The sequence below is a fragment of the Petaurus breviceps genome, unplaced genomic scaffold (assembly GCF_028583685.1).
Source record: "Petaurus breviceps papuanus isolate PSGF00001 unplaced genomic scaffold, PetGlider_PUasm1.0 65, whole genome shotgun sequence".
Taxonomy (NCBI): domain Eukaryota; kingdom Metazoa; phylum Chordata; class Mammalia; order Diprotodontia; family Petauridae; genus Petaurus; species Petaurus breviceps.
In genome coordinates this window covers 3868942-3886847 of record NW_027186436.1, presented here as the reverse complement: position 1 = coordinate 3886847, position 17906 = coordinate 3868942, and positions in this window count along the sequence as shown.

Below are 17906 nucleotides of genomic sequence, written 5' to 3'. Positions count from 1 at the left end.
TCTATCTATCTATCTATCTATCTATCTATCTATCTATCTATCTATCTGTCTGTCTGTCTGTCTGTCTGTCTGTCTGTCTGTCTGTCTGTCTATCTGTCTGTCTATCTATTTCTGTTAGTTTTATTTCATTTGTATTTCTGTGATCATTGTATATATTATTTTCTTGGTTCTACTTTATTTTGCATCAGTTCACAGAAACCTTCTCCTCCTTCTCTGAATTCTTCATATTTATTGTTTCTTATAGTATAGTAATATTTCATTACATTCATGTACCACAATTCGCTTAGCAATTCCCTAGTCATTGGCACCTATTTTTGTATCCAGTTCTTAGATGCCACATAAAGTGCTTTTGTGGATATTTTGGCATATAAATGATCTCTTTCTGTCTTGGACCTCCTTTGAGGGGTAGGCCTAACAGCAGAATCTCTAGACTGAAGAGTAGAGACATTTTAATCACTTTTAAAAAAAGCATAGTTCCAAATTACTTTCCAGTAAGGTTGGGCCAAATTCACAGTTCCACTAACAGTATTAGTGCCTAGCCTCCCAAAGCCCCTTCAACCCTGCTTCATTTTACAGATGAAAAAATTGATGACTAGAAAAAGCAAGTAATTTGCCCAAAGTCACAGAGTAGAGCTGGGGCTAACATCTGGGCTTATTGACTCACTGTTGAACAACAATATAAATACTCCAAATAAGCATGCATTGCATACCTGTTGTGTACAGCACACTATGTTTGGGAAGAGACAAAGTATAGACCAGAGTCAGCCCCAGATATAGCAGACAGCTTGCTGGACTTGGATTCAGGAGAGAATGGTGTTCAAATCCTCACACAGATGCTTACTAGCTGGGTGACCATAGACAAGTTACTCAAACTCTCTGACCCTCAGTTTACTTCTCTATCTATATAGAAAGGAATATATACACACATGTATATGTGTATATACACACATATACCTGCACACACACATTTATGCACACATACAGATGCAATGCATGCACACACACGTGTGTATATACATATGTGTGTACACACAGACACAACACACATGCATATGTGTATGTATATGCACATATACACATGTAGGTATATACATGCACATACCTTCACATGTATACACACATGTAGGTATATACACAAACGTATCTATGTACATTTCATCTATCATATCTGTCTATCTCTGTCTCTCTCTGTATCTCATGTTATTTGGTGCTCTCCAGACTCTTGTCACTTTTCTTTACTCTATGAACTGTATACTCCCGTCACTCTTGATGTTGATTCCTCTCTGTCCCCTGAACACTGCCAGCACTTTCCTGTTGCCACGTTTGTGCTATTCTTTATGTCTAGTATGTCACCTCTCCCATTCTTTATTTATTTAATTCCTACTCATCCTTTAAGGTCCAACTCAAATAATATGTCCTCCAAGAAGTCTTCCTTGACTGCCTCTTTTCTTCCTTTGAATTTCTCATGGCACTTTGGCATCAAATTAATTTTTACTATGTAATGTTATGCATTATAGTTATTTAAATATCCCCCCTTTTTTATCCCTTTGCCATATGGTTACAGAATTTCAGAGGTAGAAGCGACCTCAGGCACCACTTCTGAAGGGAAATCCCCACTGTAACATACCCAGATGTGGACGGTCAGACCACATCAGTGATATTGTGTGCAGAACTGGAGGTCACATTTATAGGAAAGACATTGAAATGTCAGAATTCTTCCACAACTTGAATGGTTAGGAGAACCTGAAAACATAAGAAGGAAGTGTCTGTTGAAGGAAATAGATGTTTGGTGTGGCAAGAAGAATTACGGGTTTGTGATTGCTGTCTTCAGGGGTTTGAAATCCTGCGATGTTTCAGAGTGATCAGACTGGTTTTGCTTGGAAGCAGAGGGCAGAACTAAGACAGGGTAGGGGAAGTGTCACAGAGGCACTGCTGGGCTTGAGATGCATAACAATCATGGAGTGGGCTGCTTCCAGAAGGGGATGAGCTTCTCATCACTAATGGTTTTCAGGGAGAGACTGGATAACCACTCTCTAGGATGTCATACAGGATTCTTAATCAGGAACAAGTTAGACTAGATGGTTTCTGAGGTCTATTTCAATATGATTCCAAGACCTTTGAAGTTCTGACATTCTGTATTCATAGATATCTGATTCTGGAGAATAGCATATGTATTTACAGTAGAATTCTACCATATTTGACAAAATACTTTTTTTCCTGTCTGCTAAGAATTGATGTGTCCTTTGGAGGAACATCCTGATTATCATGTTGGTTAATTTTAGGATGAGCTCCTCCTGTTCCCTCCATCCTCACAAGGCTCAGACAGAGGTGCCTAGCCTAGTGAAATCTGTCAGTGATCGCCAGGATCCATCACTAAAGGGGAGGATCTTGTCTATTGCATTCATGTTAAGGTTCTCCTTTGGAAACTCTCTTGAGTGGGGTGTGATTGAAAGAGGCTTGAACCAGGGTTCTAGTCCTGACCCTGTATCTAACTTCCTTTGTATTCCTGGGTTTGTTACTTCATTCAATTTCCTCATCTCAAAAATGAGAATGATAAACCCTCTCTTTGTCCATCACACAGATATGTTGGGAAGATGAAATGTAATAATGTTTGTCACAAGAGATACTTTACTTGCTATGCACATGCCCATATTTTGGGCAAAGGATCTGCAGGACATCCCCTCCAATCTTTTTTTTTTTGAGGGGAAGGTGAGGCAATAGGGGTTAATTGACTTGCCCAAAATCACACAGCTAGTGTCAAGTGTCTGAAGCTGGATTTGAACTCAGGTCCCCCTGACTCTAAGGTCAGTGCTCTATTCACTGCGCCACCTAGCTACCCCTCACTCTCTCCCATCTTAACATAAAGCTAGCTGCCTTGTGTCTGGTATGAGCCTAAAGAAGTTTCCAGGAATTTGAAGGGATACATCTTATTGATGTATCCAGGGCAAAATGAGGGGTGTGGAGGGAGGAAAATGGAAAAGAAAAGAGAAGAAAGGAATCGGTGACTCGATTCCGCTTTGCTGTGCTACCTTGGGCAGCTTGCTTACCCTCTCTGAAGGGTGGAGCAGGGTATAGGCAACATGCCCCAACCCAAAGCTTCCCCACCCCCACCCCATCCTCTCTCCAGGACTGTGGGCTTGTCAGTTCTCCAGCGTCTCCAAAGCTGTCTGACCACTGAAGAATTTGGCTCCTTGAGCCCAAGAGACTCGAAGACAGATGAGGCCTGGCCCAGCATCTAGAGCTTCTCTAAACAGATCTGGAAAAGGGTTACTAATTTCTTCCCAGCCTCTCCCTTGAAGTTTCCTGAGACTGTCTCCCAATGCTGGGTTTCTGGAAAAGAATCACAGCTCCTTCATTGGAGAGAGGAGGGAGGGAGGCCGCATGGTTCCTCTGGCCTGGAGTCAGCCTGTCTGTTGCTCTGTTTCCTTAGGTTGCTCACTTAGAGTCTCTGAGCTCCATTTCCTCTGAATGTAGACCTGCTCCTTTATGGGCCTCAGATGGCCAAGGTTGATTTGGAATGCAAACAGCCCATGAACATTTCCACAAGCTTGTTTGTTTGTTCATTCATTTTTTCATTCAACAAACATTCATTAAGTGCTTTCTCTATGTAGAACCTTATACTTAGAACTGAGAGAGAAACAATCCCAGCCCTCATGGAGTTCATGGTCTAATATGACACCAGAACAGATAGCTATAATACACAATAGTATATGATAAGTGTATTCTTTGATATTTCAGTGAATCTGTGACTTCACTGATGTAGCTATGCCTTCCACCAGTGCTGATTACAACCCTCCCATGACTTTACAACTGGTACAACTCTTATCTTCTAGGGATCTCTTACAAGGGAATCTTCTTGTTGCACAGAAACCAGTGAGGTAGAGAGTGTGCACTACGGATACACACACACACACACACACACACACACACACACACACACATAGCGCTGTATGAGATCCAAGAGGAAAGATCATTACATTTCCTTACACAATTTATGTTTTCTGGTGGTGATACAGCCAACCTGAGTTTGGGAGCCAGCAGCAAGGGACTCTTAGGATGCTATTAATCCCAAAGTCACAGAATACCATATTTGGAGAGGAACTGTGAGATAATTAGTCTAATCTCCCTCTTTTGCAGATAAGGAATTAAATCCCTAGACTGAAAGTGACTTGTCTAAGGTCACACTGTGAGTTAGTGCCAGAGCAAGGATTAACACTTGGCCTCCAAGTCCAAAGATTTTTCACTAAAACTAGTATTGTGTCTATTTGGTTCTTCATATGATTTTTTGGAGCATTAGGTAAAATAAACAGAATCTTAAAGGATTAAAGTCATCAAATCTTTCCCTATTCCTCTGCCCAAATACATATAGATTCCCTAACTAGTTAGGGAAGTTGGGTATTGGTAATGACCCTGACCTAGGAGAACAGTAGCAGGAAGGGTAGGCCCATAGCTTGGATGGGAAGGTTACTCCAGCTCAGCCTAGTCCTTCAAGTCTGTCCTTGAAGCCCCTTATTCCTGTTCTTGGTGACCCCCCGACTCCCAGGGAAAGAGGAAGACCAGATGATCTAAGCAACTTGCTCAGGGTTTCCACAGCCTGGGGGAGGCAGAAGAGGAGCAGACCCAGTCCCTACCTTCTTGTTCATAGTCTGGCTAGCAGATTCAATTCAATATAACAAATATTTACGAAACATCCATAAGGTTTGAGGTACTGTACTGAGACTGTCCCATGTGGAACAGTGAGAGACCGGGACAAGAGAATAAATGAGAAGATGCAGATTTGGAAGCAACCTTGGGAATCATTTATTCTAATCTCCTTCTTTATGCAGGTGAGAAAACTGAGGTCCAGAGAAGGTCACAGGGAATGACCAAGCCAGAACAGGAAGGCAGGGCTTCTGTCTCCTAGTCTGAGACTGAAAAATCATAAAGAATTAGAGTCAGAAAACTCTGGAGGTAGTTCTGGTTTCCACCATTTACCTGCCATGTAATCTTGAGCTCTTCCTCTCTGGAAGCTATGGTTCTGAATTCTTTAAGTGGGAATAATAGTATTTGCTTTCAGAACTATAATCAGCATGGAACAATAAACAGTCCTGGGTTTTGCCCCAGGACAATGACATGGGAGTGGGAATGGGGATAATTCCCCTTCCCTTCCACCTGTTGTCTTTGTTGGTCCTTTGTTCTTGACCAGTGACATCAGGAGGGTGATGGCATGATGGCGTGTCTTGCACATGAATTGAATTTAAATGAGGCAGAGCTGTGCAAAGCTATCAGCTTCATTCTCTTCTCCAGAGCCATCATAGTTCAATGGCAGGACAAAAATCAAGAAACTAGCGATGGCCTAGGATGCAATGCAGGACCTAGGCCTTTCTAAATCAATACTTAGAGTCCTTAGTCATCGAATGGGCATTGCCTCAGACAAACTGGGATCTGAAAAAGATCTTGCACCTCATATCACCTCAGAGTTCTCTGTTGACCCATAATGCCTTGGGGCACAGCTGTCTCTGGGCCACTCCACAAAGTACTGCTTTCAGAAACGTGCTTATTTAGCCATACTGGGGAGAGAGGAGGAAAATCAAAGAAAATTATGCTTGCTTGGGGGTGAATGGATTGAGGATAACTAAATGCTCAACTCTTGCTTGCTTTCTTTCTCAAGGAGAATGACCTTTGCAGTGGAAATAACAGAACTAAAATGATTAAAACTAATGACTAGAACTAAAAAAACTAAAATAACAGAACTAAAATAAACAGGGAGTCTATACTCAAGATAAGTAAAAGGAATATCTGAGGCCAGATTTGAACTCAGGAAGATGCAACTTCCTGACTCCAGGCCCAGAACTCTGTCCACTGTACCATCTAGCTACTCCTGATGAATTCAACTCGCCAGGCCCAGATGACCTACTTTTTTGAGAATTGAAAAAACAGGCCGATGTGGTGAGCCAGTGAGTGATACTTGAGAGATCATAGAAAAAATGAGGAGAGGTACCATGATGTTGGAGGAGACCAAATGTCCTAGTTTAAAAAAAAAGAGAAGAAAATAGAATCTATAAACTATAAGCAAGTGAATGTGACTTTGATTCCTAGGAGGAATATTCTAGGATAGATTATTAGAGACAGTTGGCAAACATCCAGAAAGGGAATAAAGAGGCTTCCTGGCTTTATCACCAGCTCATCTCATTTCCCTTTTGACAGAATTCCTAATCTAGGAGGTGAAGGGAATGTGGTAGAATGTTTTAGCAACACTTTGGTTAAAGTGTTTCAGGCTATTCTTGTGAAGAAGATGGAGACATGTAGAGTAGGCATAATCCAATCAGATAGATTTAGAACTGATTGGATGACCAGATTCCAAGAGTAATTATGAGTGTGGCAAGAGATCCCTGGTTTGCACCTATGTTCATTAATATTTATATCAGTGCTTTAGATAAAGGCATGGACGGCATGTTCATCAAATTTACAGATGGCACAAAGCTGAGAAGGATAGATAGCCCATTGGATGACATTAGGATCCAAAAGGATCCTGACTGGGACACCTAAACCTAATAATATTAAATTCAATAGAGAGAAATATAAAGTATTGGACTTGGGCAGTGATGGCCTAGAGTCGGGAAGACTCAGCTTTCTGAGTTCAAATCTGGCCTCAGACACTTACCAGCTGTGTGATCCTGGGCAAGTCACTTAATTGTTTGGCTCAGTTTCCTCATCTGTAAAATGGGTCGGAGAAGGAAATGGTAAACCACTCAGGTAAATCCCTGACAAAAAAAACCCTAAGTGGATTCATAAAGAGTTGGACACAACTAAAACAATCCAACCACACACAAAAAATCAGCTTCAAAATGGTAAGATGGGAAGCATCAATAGGCATCAGTTGTCTTGAAAAAGATCTAGAGGTTTTAGTGGACCAAAAGCTCAATATTGGTCATTAGTTTGATGTATTAACCCCCAAGGATAATGCTATTTTGGACTATGTTAAGAAGGATGGGGCTTCTAGGAATAGGGAAGGTAACAGACTTCATTAGACCTCATTTGGAGCATTATGTTCAAGTCTCAGAGCCACAGTTTAAGAAGGACATTAATGGTTAAGGACCTTGAGTCTCTGCCACACGAGGACTAGTTAGAAGATTGTGGAGGTTGGGGGCAAGAGGAGGGAACATGATAGTTGTGATAATATTTAGCATTTATACAGTCCCTACGGTATGCCAGGCACTGTGCTAAATGCTTTACAAATATTATCTTATTTGATTCTCACAACAGCCCTAAGAGGTATGTACTTATTATTAACCTCATGCTACAGTTGAAGAAACTGAAGCAATCATTAGATTTACTCAAGGACATATGGCTAGTAAGTGCCTAAGGCCAGATTTGAACTCAGATCTTCCTTGACTTCAAGCCCAATGTTCTAACCACTGGGCAATCTAATTGCCCTATATGTATTCAAATACTTGTAGAAGAGGGATCAGATTTTTCCTGTTTGGCCCCAGAAGATTGAAGTAGGATTGATATATGGAAGTTGCAAAGAAGTAAATTTAGCCTTAATGTTAGGAAAATATTTCTAACAATTGGAGCCATCCCAAAATGGAATGGGTTTCCCGGAGAGGTTCTGGCATCCCCCTACTTTGAGATCTTCATTGTCTTAATAGGAATTCTCTTGTGTGTATTGTTTAGAGAAGATTCTGTGACTCTGTGACTCCGTGACTCTCTCCTAACCCCGAAGAGGGCAGCCTGAAAACCCTCCTTTCCACTCTTTGTTTTTTGGTCCCAAGTAAAAATATTCTAAGTTATGGATCTGCTTAGATAATATCAGAGGGGTGTTGTGATAATGGATGCAAAGTGTTTTGTAAACCTTAGAGTGTTATATAAATGTGGGCTATTATTATTATTTCAATCTTTTGATGGATCTGTGATTCACTGATCTGGTATTCCTTCCATTGGTGCAGATAGTAACTCATCTATGCCTTTTCACCTTTTCAGACTCTTGTCCATGTCCTCCTAAAAACAAGGGGTACATGTATGGTGCCTTCTTATAGCTTGTTTGACATGTGACGTGGACATGTGAATGATCCATTAATTAGTTATCTCTCATTCTCACTGTATGACAGGTCATCTACTTTTCTGGCTGTATATATCCTTGATTATATCTTTAATAACATTTCTAAGATGTAATTCTTTGTTGGTAACATGCTGCACCCTTTTCCCCTCACTAATTAATTCTTTGGAACTTCTGCTCTGTGGCCCTGACATCTTGAACAGTGACTGAGTTATTTTACAAGTACAAACTTATCTAACCCTTATGTCTAACTGGCCCTAGATTATCATCATCATCATCACTAGTATTTATAAAGTACCTACTATGTGCCAGGCATTGTGTTAAGTGCTTTACAAAAATTATCTCATTTGATCCTCATTGCCATCCTGAGTACTATTATTGCCCCCAAGCAGTTGAGGAAACTGAGGCAGACAAGTTAAGTGACTTGCCCAATGTTACATAGCTAGTAGGCTGTCTGAGGTTGGAATTGAACTCAAGTCTTCCTGACTCCAGGTTCAGTGCACTATCCACTATACCACCTAGCTGCCATGTTTTGCCTTCATAACCCATCCAGTCATCCAACCAAGATCTTGCTATCTATCTGGCTGCCTCCATTTTCCTTCTCTTGCTCTGGTCATAGTAATCAAATCAAGAATACCATTACTTCTGGAAAGGGTATGTCAATCAACTGCCCCATTGTTCCACTCACAATCCCTGTAATTTACCAAATTATAAGTTTCTTCCCTGACCACCATTCCCCATAAGTATTGCCTTCCCTTGTTAGACTAGAAGCTCCATGAAGGTAGGAATCTTCTCATTTTTTGCATCTACATTCCAATGCTTTGATAAACTCCTTGGATGTTCAAGTATTTAATGCATGCCTTTTCATTCATTCACTCATTCCCATTCCCCATATTAAAAAAATTTTATTGCTATTTTTGGTTTTTTACTTCACCAGAATTGCTACTGTTATCCCTTTCTCTCTCTTCTCAGCCAGTCATCATATATAATAAAGAATAGTTTAAAGGAAAAAAATTAAAAGAGGAAGAAGAGAAAAAAAGTGGCAAAACTGATTATTCCATTAAAAAAATCAGAAAATATATGCAATGTACAACATCTGTGGACCTCCCACATCTACAAAGGAGTGGGGTAGGTGCATCTTCTAATATCTCTTCTTCAGGGATCTGCTTGGTTATTTTTATGTTGTTATTTTGTTTTTGAAACATTTACTTTTGATGGTTTTGTAGTTTTTTCCCATTTACATTAGTTTAGTCCTTGTGTACATTATTTTCTTGGTTCTGCTCACTTCATTCTTCAACAATTCATGTAAATCTTTTCATGCTTCTCTGTATTCGTTGTATATCATTCTTTGTTGACTTTTGAGTGGCTTATTTTAATTCTTCATACACTGTGGTATTCTTTGATTCACAGTCACATAGCATCATCAGAAGAATTGGATCTTTGCTTTAGGGAAAACTTGGGGGTCATTAAAAACGCTATAATTTTTGGCTTTTATCCCAAGCTTGGTGACGGGTTCTGCTGCTTCAGTCACATCCCTGAAACAAGATGGTGAAGGTTGGAATCAATGGATTTGACCATGTTGGGCTTCTGGTGACCAGGGTTGCATTCACATCAGGTGAAGCAGACATTATTATTGATGATCCCTTCATTGACCTCAACTACATAGTTTATATATTTCAATAGGATTCCACCCATGGCAAGTTCAAGGGCACTGCCAAGGCTGAGAGTGGTAAGCTGGTGATCAATGGAAAAGCTATTACCATCTTCCAAGAGTGGAATATTAAATGGGGAGATGCTGGAGTCAAGTATGTTGTAGAGTCCACTGGAGTCTTTCCCACCATGGAAAAGGGTGGGCATCACTTGAAGGGTGGAGCCAAGTGAGTTGTCATCTCTACCCCTTCTGCTGATGTCCCAATGTTCATGATGGAAGTGAACCATGAGAAATATGTTAATTCTCTTAATATTGTCAGTAATGTCTCTTGCACTACCAACTACTTGGTCCTCGGGAAGCTCACAGACATGGCCTTCCATGTTTCTACTCCCAATGTATCTGTTGTGGATCTGATCTGCCACATGGAGAAACCTGTCAAATATGATAATATCAAGAAAGTAGTGAAGCAAGCATCAGAGGGACCCTTGAAGATACATCTTGTCCTACACAGAGGACCAGGTTGTATCCTCTGACTTTAACAGCAATACCCACTCTTCTACCTTTAACACTGGTGCTGGTATTGCTCTCAACAACCATTTTGTCAAACTCATTTCTTGGTGTGACAATGAGTATGGTCATAGCAGCTATGTAGTAGACCTCATGGTCTACATGGCCTCCAAGGTGTAAAGTGGAAATCCCTGGATCTTCATCCCCAGACGATAAAAGGAGATCCACCACTGGGGAGCCTACATTCCTGACCTACATTCCTATATTGGGGATCCTGTGTCCCATTCACATCCTTATACCAAAGCACCCCTATAATATGGGAGATAGCCTAGAGCACTGTCTTGTGTACCATCAATAAAGTCACCACATTCAGCACAAAATAACAACAAAACACTATAGAATTTTCTAAATGTAATCTAACCAGCTCTTTTCCTCTGATTCAGTTCTTAGCCACTGAACTTCACTGTAATTTTTGTCTAAGATATATTTCTTTATTAGTCATCTTGATGGACTGACCATCACTACATATTATAATCTAGACAAAAAGTTTTTTTTAAAAAAATCACGTACTTTTCCCCCCTCCTGTGTAGCTATTTAGGCCAACCACTTTTGAAAAAGAATGGCTCCTTGTTTTAATTTTCAAGTCAAATTTCTTTTTTTGGCTTTCAAATTTTCTTTTCTTTTATTTTTGGAATTTCTATTTTTTGTTAAGTTTTTATTTGTTGTTTCCATCTTTTTTTTAGTTGCATAATTAATTCATTAATCTGTTCTTTCTCTCTTTTGTTGATGAAAACTTTTAGAGATATAAATTCTCTGCAAAGCCTGATTTGGCTGCATCCCAAAAGTGTTTGAATGTTGCCTTGTTTTTTTTTTTAAGTGCAATTATCTATTATTTCTGCGATTTGCTCTTCGACCCACCGATTCTTTAGGATTAATTACTCAATCTCCATTTAAGTTGGAATCCTTTCTTCAAATTTCTTTTATTGATTATAATGCTTAATGTATTGTAGTCAGTAATGGATGTTTAATATTTCTGTTTTTATGTATTTGCTTATGAATTTTTAATACTCTAGTATATGTTCAGTTTTTATAAAGGTGCCATTCATAGCTGAGAAAAATTTTATGTTTATTTCAATTCTAATTCATTAACTGTCAGAGATGTCATATCTAACTTTTCTAGGATTCTATTCATGTCTATTAACTTTATCTTTTTCTTAGGTTTCTATATGTCTGAAACAGGTATACTGAGGTTCTCAGTGATTATAGTTTTAACTCGATTATCTTTTAAAAATTATGCTATAATATTCAGTGCACATATATTAACTATTCTCTCCCTCCCCGTAAACCTCTTCTCTTACAAATTTCTCTGTTACTATAGAGGCTACCACCATTTTCCCAGTCACCTAGGTCTATAACCTCAGCATCATTTTTGACTCCTCTCTTGCACCCACTCCACGTATCCAACCTTTGACCAAATCTTGTCATTTTTATATCTTCATAACATCCCATATATGTGTCCCCTTCTCTCCGCTCACACTCTCCACCACCCTTCTCCAGGCTCTCATTTTTTCACACCTGAATTTTAGCAATAACCTCTGATTGGTCTCCCTGCCCCAAGTGTTTCCCCCTTCAATCCCCCTCCACTGAGATGCAAAAGTCATTTTCATAAAGTGCATGTCACCCCTCTCCTTCCCCTGATATGCTTTAATGACTTCTGATTACCTCCAGGATAAAATAGAAAATGCCCATTTAAAGACCATCACAGCCTGAATCCTTACTCCTTTTTTTTTTTTTAAAGCAATCGGGGTTAAGTAACTTGCTCAAGGTTACACGGCCAGTTATTTCTGGGTGTGGTGCTGAGTATCTGAGCCCAGATTTGATCCAGGTCATCCCGACACTGGAGCTGGTGCTCTTACTCGCTGTGCTACCTGGCCACCCCCAGAATCCTTACTACTTTTCCAGACTTTATATACTTTATTCTTCTCCATACACTTCATAACGTAGCAACATCTGCCTGCTTATTGTCCCTCCTACGTGATGCTCCATCACCTGAATGTGTCTTCTTAGAGGCTCTCCTCTGTGCCTGGGAGACTGGTCTTTACTTCTCTTTCTTACATTTCCAGGCGTCCTTCAAGATTCGTCTCAAATCCCAATTTCTGTAAGTGACCTTTCCCTGTTCTCACCCTCCCTGCCCCAACCCTGCCCCAACCCTGCTCGTGCTTTCCCCCTGAGATTACCTTCTATTTGCTAGATAGATTGCTTACATGGACATGTTGCCTCTGTCATGAGAATGCAAACTCCCTGAGGACAGGGATGTATTTTTAAAAGAAAAACTTTCTTTTATTTCCAGCACTTAGCATAGTACCTGGCACATAGTAAGTGCTTAATCAACTGTTAGTAGCATTGCTTATCAATTATTGATATTATTTAATTATTGATGATGCCTTTAATCATAATGTAGTTTCCCTACTTATCTATTTTTTTCCTGGTTGTTTTATCTGAGATCATGATTGTTACTCTGAGTTTCCAATTTTACCTAAAGGATAACAATTTTTCCCCCAGTCTCATTTTAGCTCTGAGTCTTTGCATTTCAAATATATTTTTGTAAAAAACATTTTTCTTTATCTTAATTTCTTTCTTTTGCTTTTTGAAGGGGGGAAGGCAGGGCAATTGGGGCTAAGTGACTTGCCCAAGGTCACATGGCTAGTAAGTGTTAACTGTCTGAGGTCAGATTTGAACTCAGGTCCTCCTGACTCCAGGGCTGGTGCTCTATTCACTGTGCCACCTAGCTGCTGCCTGCTTTACCTTAATTTCTCATCCATTTTCCTATCCACTATTTTATGGGTGAGCCCATCATATTCACTTTTATTGTTATAATTATTAACTATATATTTCCTTCCAATATGATCTTCTATAGTCTTTTCTCTTTCTCTCTCTGCATCCTCTTTACAAAGAAGAGGTGGAAAAAGATAAGGAATCCGATAAGTACTATTAACCTATAATCAAAGTGGTTTATTCCTACTCCTCTCCCTCAAGACCAATTTCTGGTTCCTATACTTTTTTACCCTCTTTGAAATCACCCTTCATGATTAAATCTCTCAAGTAAAAATTTGTCTTACTTGAGACTATTCTTTCTCTGACTCTACTCTTTCTCTTTTATCCCATTTCACCTTTCCTTGTCTCCCCCCATATCCTTGTTGAGTTTAATGTATTTCTACAACCTCTCTCTTCCTTCTCTCCCTCCCTTTCTTCCTCTTCCTCTCCCTCTCTGTCTCTCCCTTTTTCTTCCTTTCTGTCCCTCCTTTTTATCTCCCTCTTTCTCTCCCATTCTTTTTTCTCCCCTCTCTCTTCTTCTCTCTCTTCCTTTTTCCTCCCCTCTCCCTCTCTTTCTCCTTCCCTCCACCTCTCTCTCTCTTCCTTGCTCTGTCTCTCTCCTTCTCCCTCCCTCCTTCTTTCCCTCCATCTCTCTCCCCCATCGGTCCTCCTCCCTCCCTCCTTCTTTCCCTTCCTTCCTCTTCCTCCCTTCCATTAAATACTCTTTTATACAGTTAAGAGGTCATGAGATGCACATTATCCTTATTCTTTGCTCGAAGTTTGTAAAACCTTTTCATGTATCTCATTTATACAAAATGGTAATTTCTTCCTGGCTTTCACCTTTTCATCTCTTTTTTCTTTCTTTTCTTAAAACCAACCATCCAGAAGCCTACTCCCCAAATCTATTCCCATTAGCCATTTATTTGTCTTACTTTAACTCCCTTTTTGTGGCCCTTGAAAACTTTAGGATTCTGAAGAGACACTTGTCTCTTTCATCCCATTAGAAGGTAAGAACTTCATGATTTTTTTTAACTCCTTCAAATCGTTCAAATGTATTTACTCTTTTAAGATTTCTCTTGGAAATAATGCTTTAGATTTCTCTGTATTTTAAAGTTTCTGTTCAGTTCTGGTCATTTCATGAGGAATGATTGAAAGGCCTCTAAGCTTTTAAAGACTAGGCTATGCTTGGCTGTAAATCCTTTTCTTTTGCCTTTTGTAGTAAGATGGTTCTCATTTTATGTAAGTAGACTGTTCCATAGACCTCCTTCCAAAGTAATTTTTATGTAATGTGAATTTAGGCATGGATGTGGGGAAGAGAGGGAGGGAAGCAGAAAGGGGACCATGTGCCTGAGAAGGAAAGGAGTGCACAGTTCAAGGACCTATTGGGGCTGGGGATAAAGAAACAAGAACAGGAGGAGGAACACACTGGGGCCAGGGCCAGACACATGTGTACCTGAGTGTGGACACGTAGAAGACAGACATGCAGGGGCTAGAAACAAGGGCAGGTGGCTGGAGTGGGGCAAAGGCATCCTCTTTCAGCACCAGAAGTCTCAAGTCAATCTCTTCTACTCTTCTGTTCTGCTTTCATTTAGAGGGTTTTTTTTTTTAGGTTTTCTTGGAGGGCATGGGTGGGAGGCCATGGGTGGGAGGCCATGGAGCATAAGTCAAGGGGTAGGAGTGTAGAGAAAGAGAGAGCACTGTATTGTACTATAAAGTTAGCATAGGTTTTTTTTTAGAATGTGGATTTCTTTATGTAAAATAGAATTTGCATAATGAAAATTCATGTAAAGTGAGAATTATCTGTCTTTCTTCTCTTTGTGGTAGCTCCAGCATAGTCTTGAGTAATCTTATTATTCCTTAGCTCTTGAACTCTTTCTTTCTGGCTGTCTTCAGTGTTTTTACTTTGACTGAGAAATTCTGTATTTGGGCAATAATATTCTTAGGTGGTTTTAATTTGGGGTTTCTTTTAGAAGGACACTGGTGATTTTTTTTTCTATTTTCACTTTGACCTCAGTTCTTATATCTGTGCACTTTTATCTTAAGGTTTCTTGAAATATGGTACCTAGGGTTTTTTTTTTCAGTTTAGCTGCAGTTTTCATGGAGCCTCAATGATCTCTCCTTGGCATGTTTCCTGTCAGTTGTTCTTAATAGTAGATACCTTATATTTTCTTTTATTTTTCAATTTTTCATCCTTGTTCAAATATTTCTAGTTGTCTTACAGAGTTACTGGATTCTGTTTGCTCCATTCTATTTTAAGAGAGTCCATTATTTCTTGGATTAGGTTTCTGCCTTCTGTTCTATGTTATTTGTGATACTTAAAATTTTTTCCTCCTGAAGTCTCATTTTATTTCTTATTTTATTTTTTATCTCTTACTTCATTTTTTCCTTCTACTCTTGTAGTCCTTGTGGCCAAGCCATTACCCCCCCTCCCCCTGTGGCTCTGCTTGCAGTTATTATGGGGTTACTTTTTTCTTCTGCTCTAACCTCTTGGGCTTCTCTTAAACCATCACATTTCTTCATTGTGTTTGGCATGTTCTTCTGTTTACTCATATTTTCAGCCTCAGTTCTTGGCTTGGGATCTTGTGCTTGATGCCTCTAGCAATCTTAAATGGATTTGATAGGTCCTGTTTGATCCTGTCCTTTCTTATTCTGGATGCTGCAGCCACAGCTGACATGGAAGGGGTGGTTGGTAATAGGCTCTCCTTTTGCCTTAATACCTTGTGTCCTTGTGGTCCACTACCTCAGGCAGTCTCTGTATTTTCTTTGCATGATCCTCAGTAAGAAGTTGGTTCTAAAATCTGTTGAGGCTCTAATAAGCTCTCCACACCCCATCCCTTTACCTTTACATACTTTTAATTTGACTCTATCATTTCCTTGAACTATTTTCCTATATCCCTCCTCTTTTATAACCAAACTCCTAGAAAACATTTGTTGCATTAATTTCCTCTCTTCCTTTCCAAAATCCCTTGTAATCTGTCTTCCTGTCTCAGTATCTAAGGGAAATTGATTTCTCCATTGTTACTGATGATTTCTTAATGACTAAATCCAATGGTTTTTTTCAATTCTCATTCTTCTCAATCTCTCTGAAGTATCTGATACTGTCATCTGCTCCCTCCTATATACTCTCTCTTTTCTAGGTTTTTGTGATACATACTCACTATTGATTCTCTTCTTACCTCTCTGATTGCTTCTTCTCATTCTCCTTTGCTGGATCTTCATCTACATCTGTCTTGAACTTTAATTGTAGGTATATCTCTAGGTCCTCTCCTGGGCCTCTTCTCTTTACTTTCTCCATTATCTCTGTAAACTTGTGTCCTTTTAAGACTTTGCCTATGAAAAGGTCAGGAATCACAATATTTTCTCCCTCTACTTATTCATATATATGAATGAGAGATGCAAAGTTTTTTTTTTCTTTTAATTCTGTAAAGCCAAGCATGAGCAGTTTTCCAGAGGACTGCTGCTATGAACAGCTTTTCAAGGTTCTGATTATACAGCATAGTGAACTCTCCATTTATTCAGTAACAAATTAAGGCAAAACATCCACAGAAAATCAAAATACAGCATTCACAATGTTTTAACTTCACAACTTAACACTAAAATGGCCACACAGTTTTCACCAAAGTGGTCCCATAGTTTTAAACAAAAGATAACATTCATTTTGTAAATTCTTAATTCAATCACCCTCCTTAATTGATGCAAAGTACAAAGGTCAAAGTCCTCCAGCCATGGAGTGCAATTAAGTTACAATATCATCAGTCACTACTAAGTACCCTCTTAAGGGGTAGTGTAAAGTACAAAGATAATCCACCCCTAGGTCACAATTATGTTACAATATCATCAATAATTACTAGGTACCCTCTTAAGGGTTAGTGGAAAGTACAAAGGCCACCCACCCCTAGGAAACAAATAAGTTACGATCTCATCAGTCAACATTAAATACCCAAGGAGAGGTCTTTTCATCTTGACTTGAGGCAGACTCTCAGCTTCCATGGTTTCTCTTCCATGGTCCCAGCTCCTACCTGAATCCAACCAATTGCTACCTGAGTTCAAAGGCAGACAACTCCCAGTTCCTGGTCTAGTTCCCATTCCATATTGAAGCTCACAATGTCCAGTCCACCTCAAGTCCTTCACAGTTTCTGTTCCTGGGAAGACAAGGCTTAACAAAGCCACAATAACATTCATTCATGATGCCGGCACCCTCATCAAAATCACTTTCTGCCTGTGAAATCAACATAGACCCAAAACAGACAGACAAAGTACTGATACTATGGTCATGCTTTCTCTGGCAGCTCAGGCTGGCCCTTGGAAGTCTTTGGCAGCTTGGCTGGTTCTCAGAAGCTCTCAGCAGAAGTTTTGGCTGGCTCTCAGAAGAAGCTCCACTACCATAAGCTCCATTCTCAAAATCACTTTCTCCAGTCTGAGCCTCTCCTCCTCAGTCTCCCCACAGCTTGTTCCAAGAAGTTCTGACTCTCCAGCTTGTACTAATATCTTATATATGACATTGGCTTCTTCCTGTCCCACCCCTTCCTATTACATCAGCAACAGGGGTTCATACCTTCTGTTTCTTAATAGAGGCTTGATATAATTAACTTGAAACTCAGTGCTAAGTACCTGTTTACTTTCTAATACAAGGGCATGGAAGATCTTCAAAACCCATTAACATTATAAATACAGAAATTCCAATATAAAAGCTGATAGATAATTATGATACCCCCTCTGGGATACTTTCCCCACTTGCACTTGAACACCTGGCTTGGGTCTTAGGTTCTCCTCTTCTTCAGAAATAACCCTGTGGATGACTAATCCTACTTCTTTAGCTCCTGGGCCACAATTGGTGGGCTCACCAGTTAGTAAATAATTTGCTTTTAGCAGAGGCATTCACTAATGTGGCCCAGA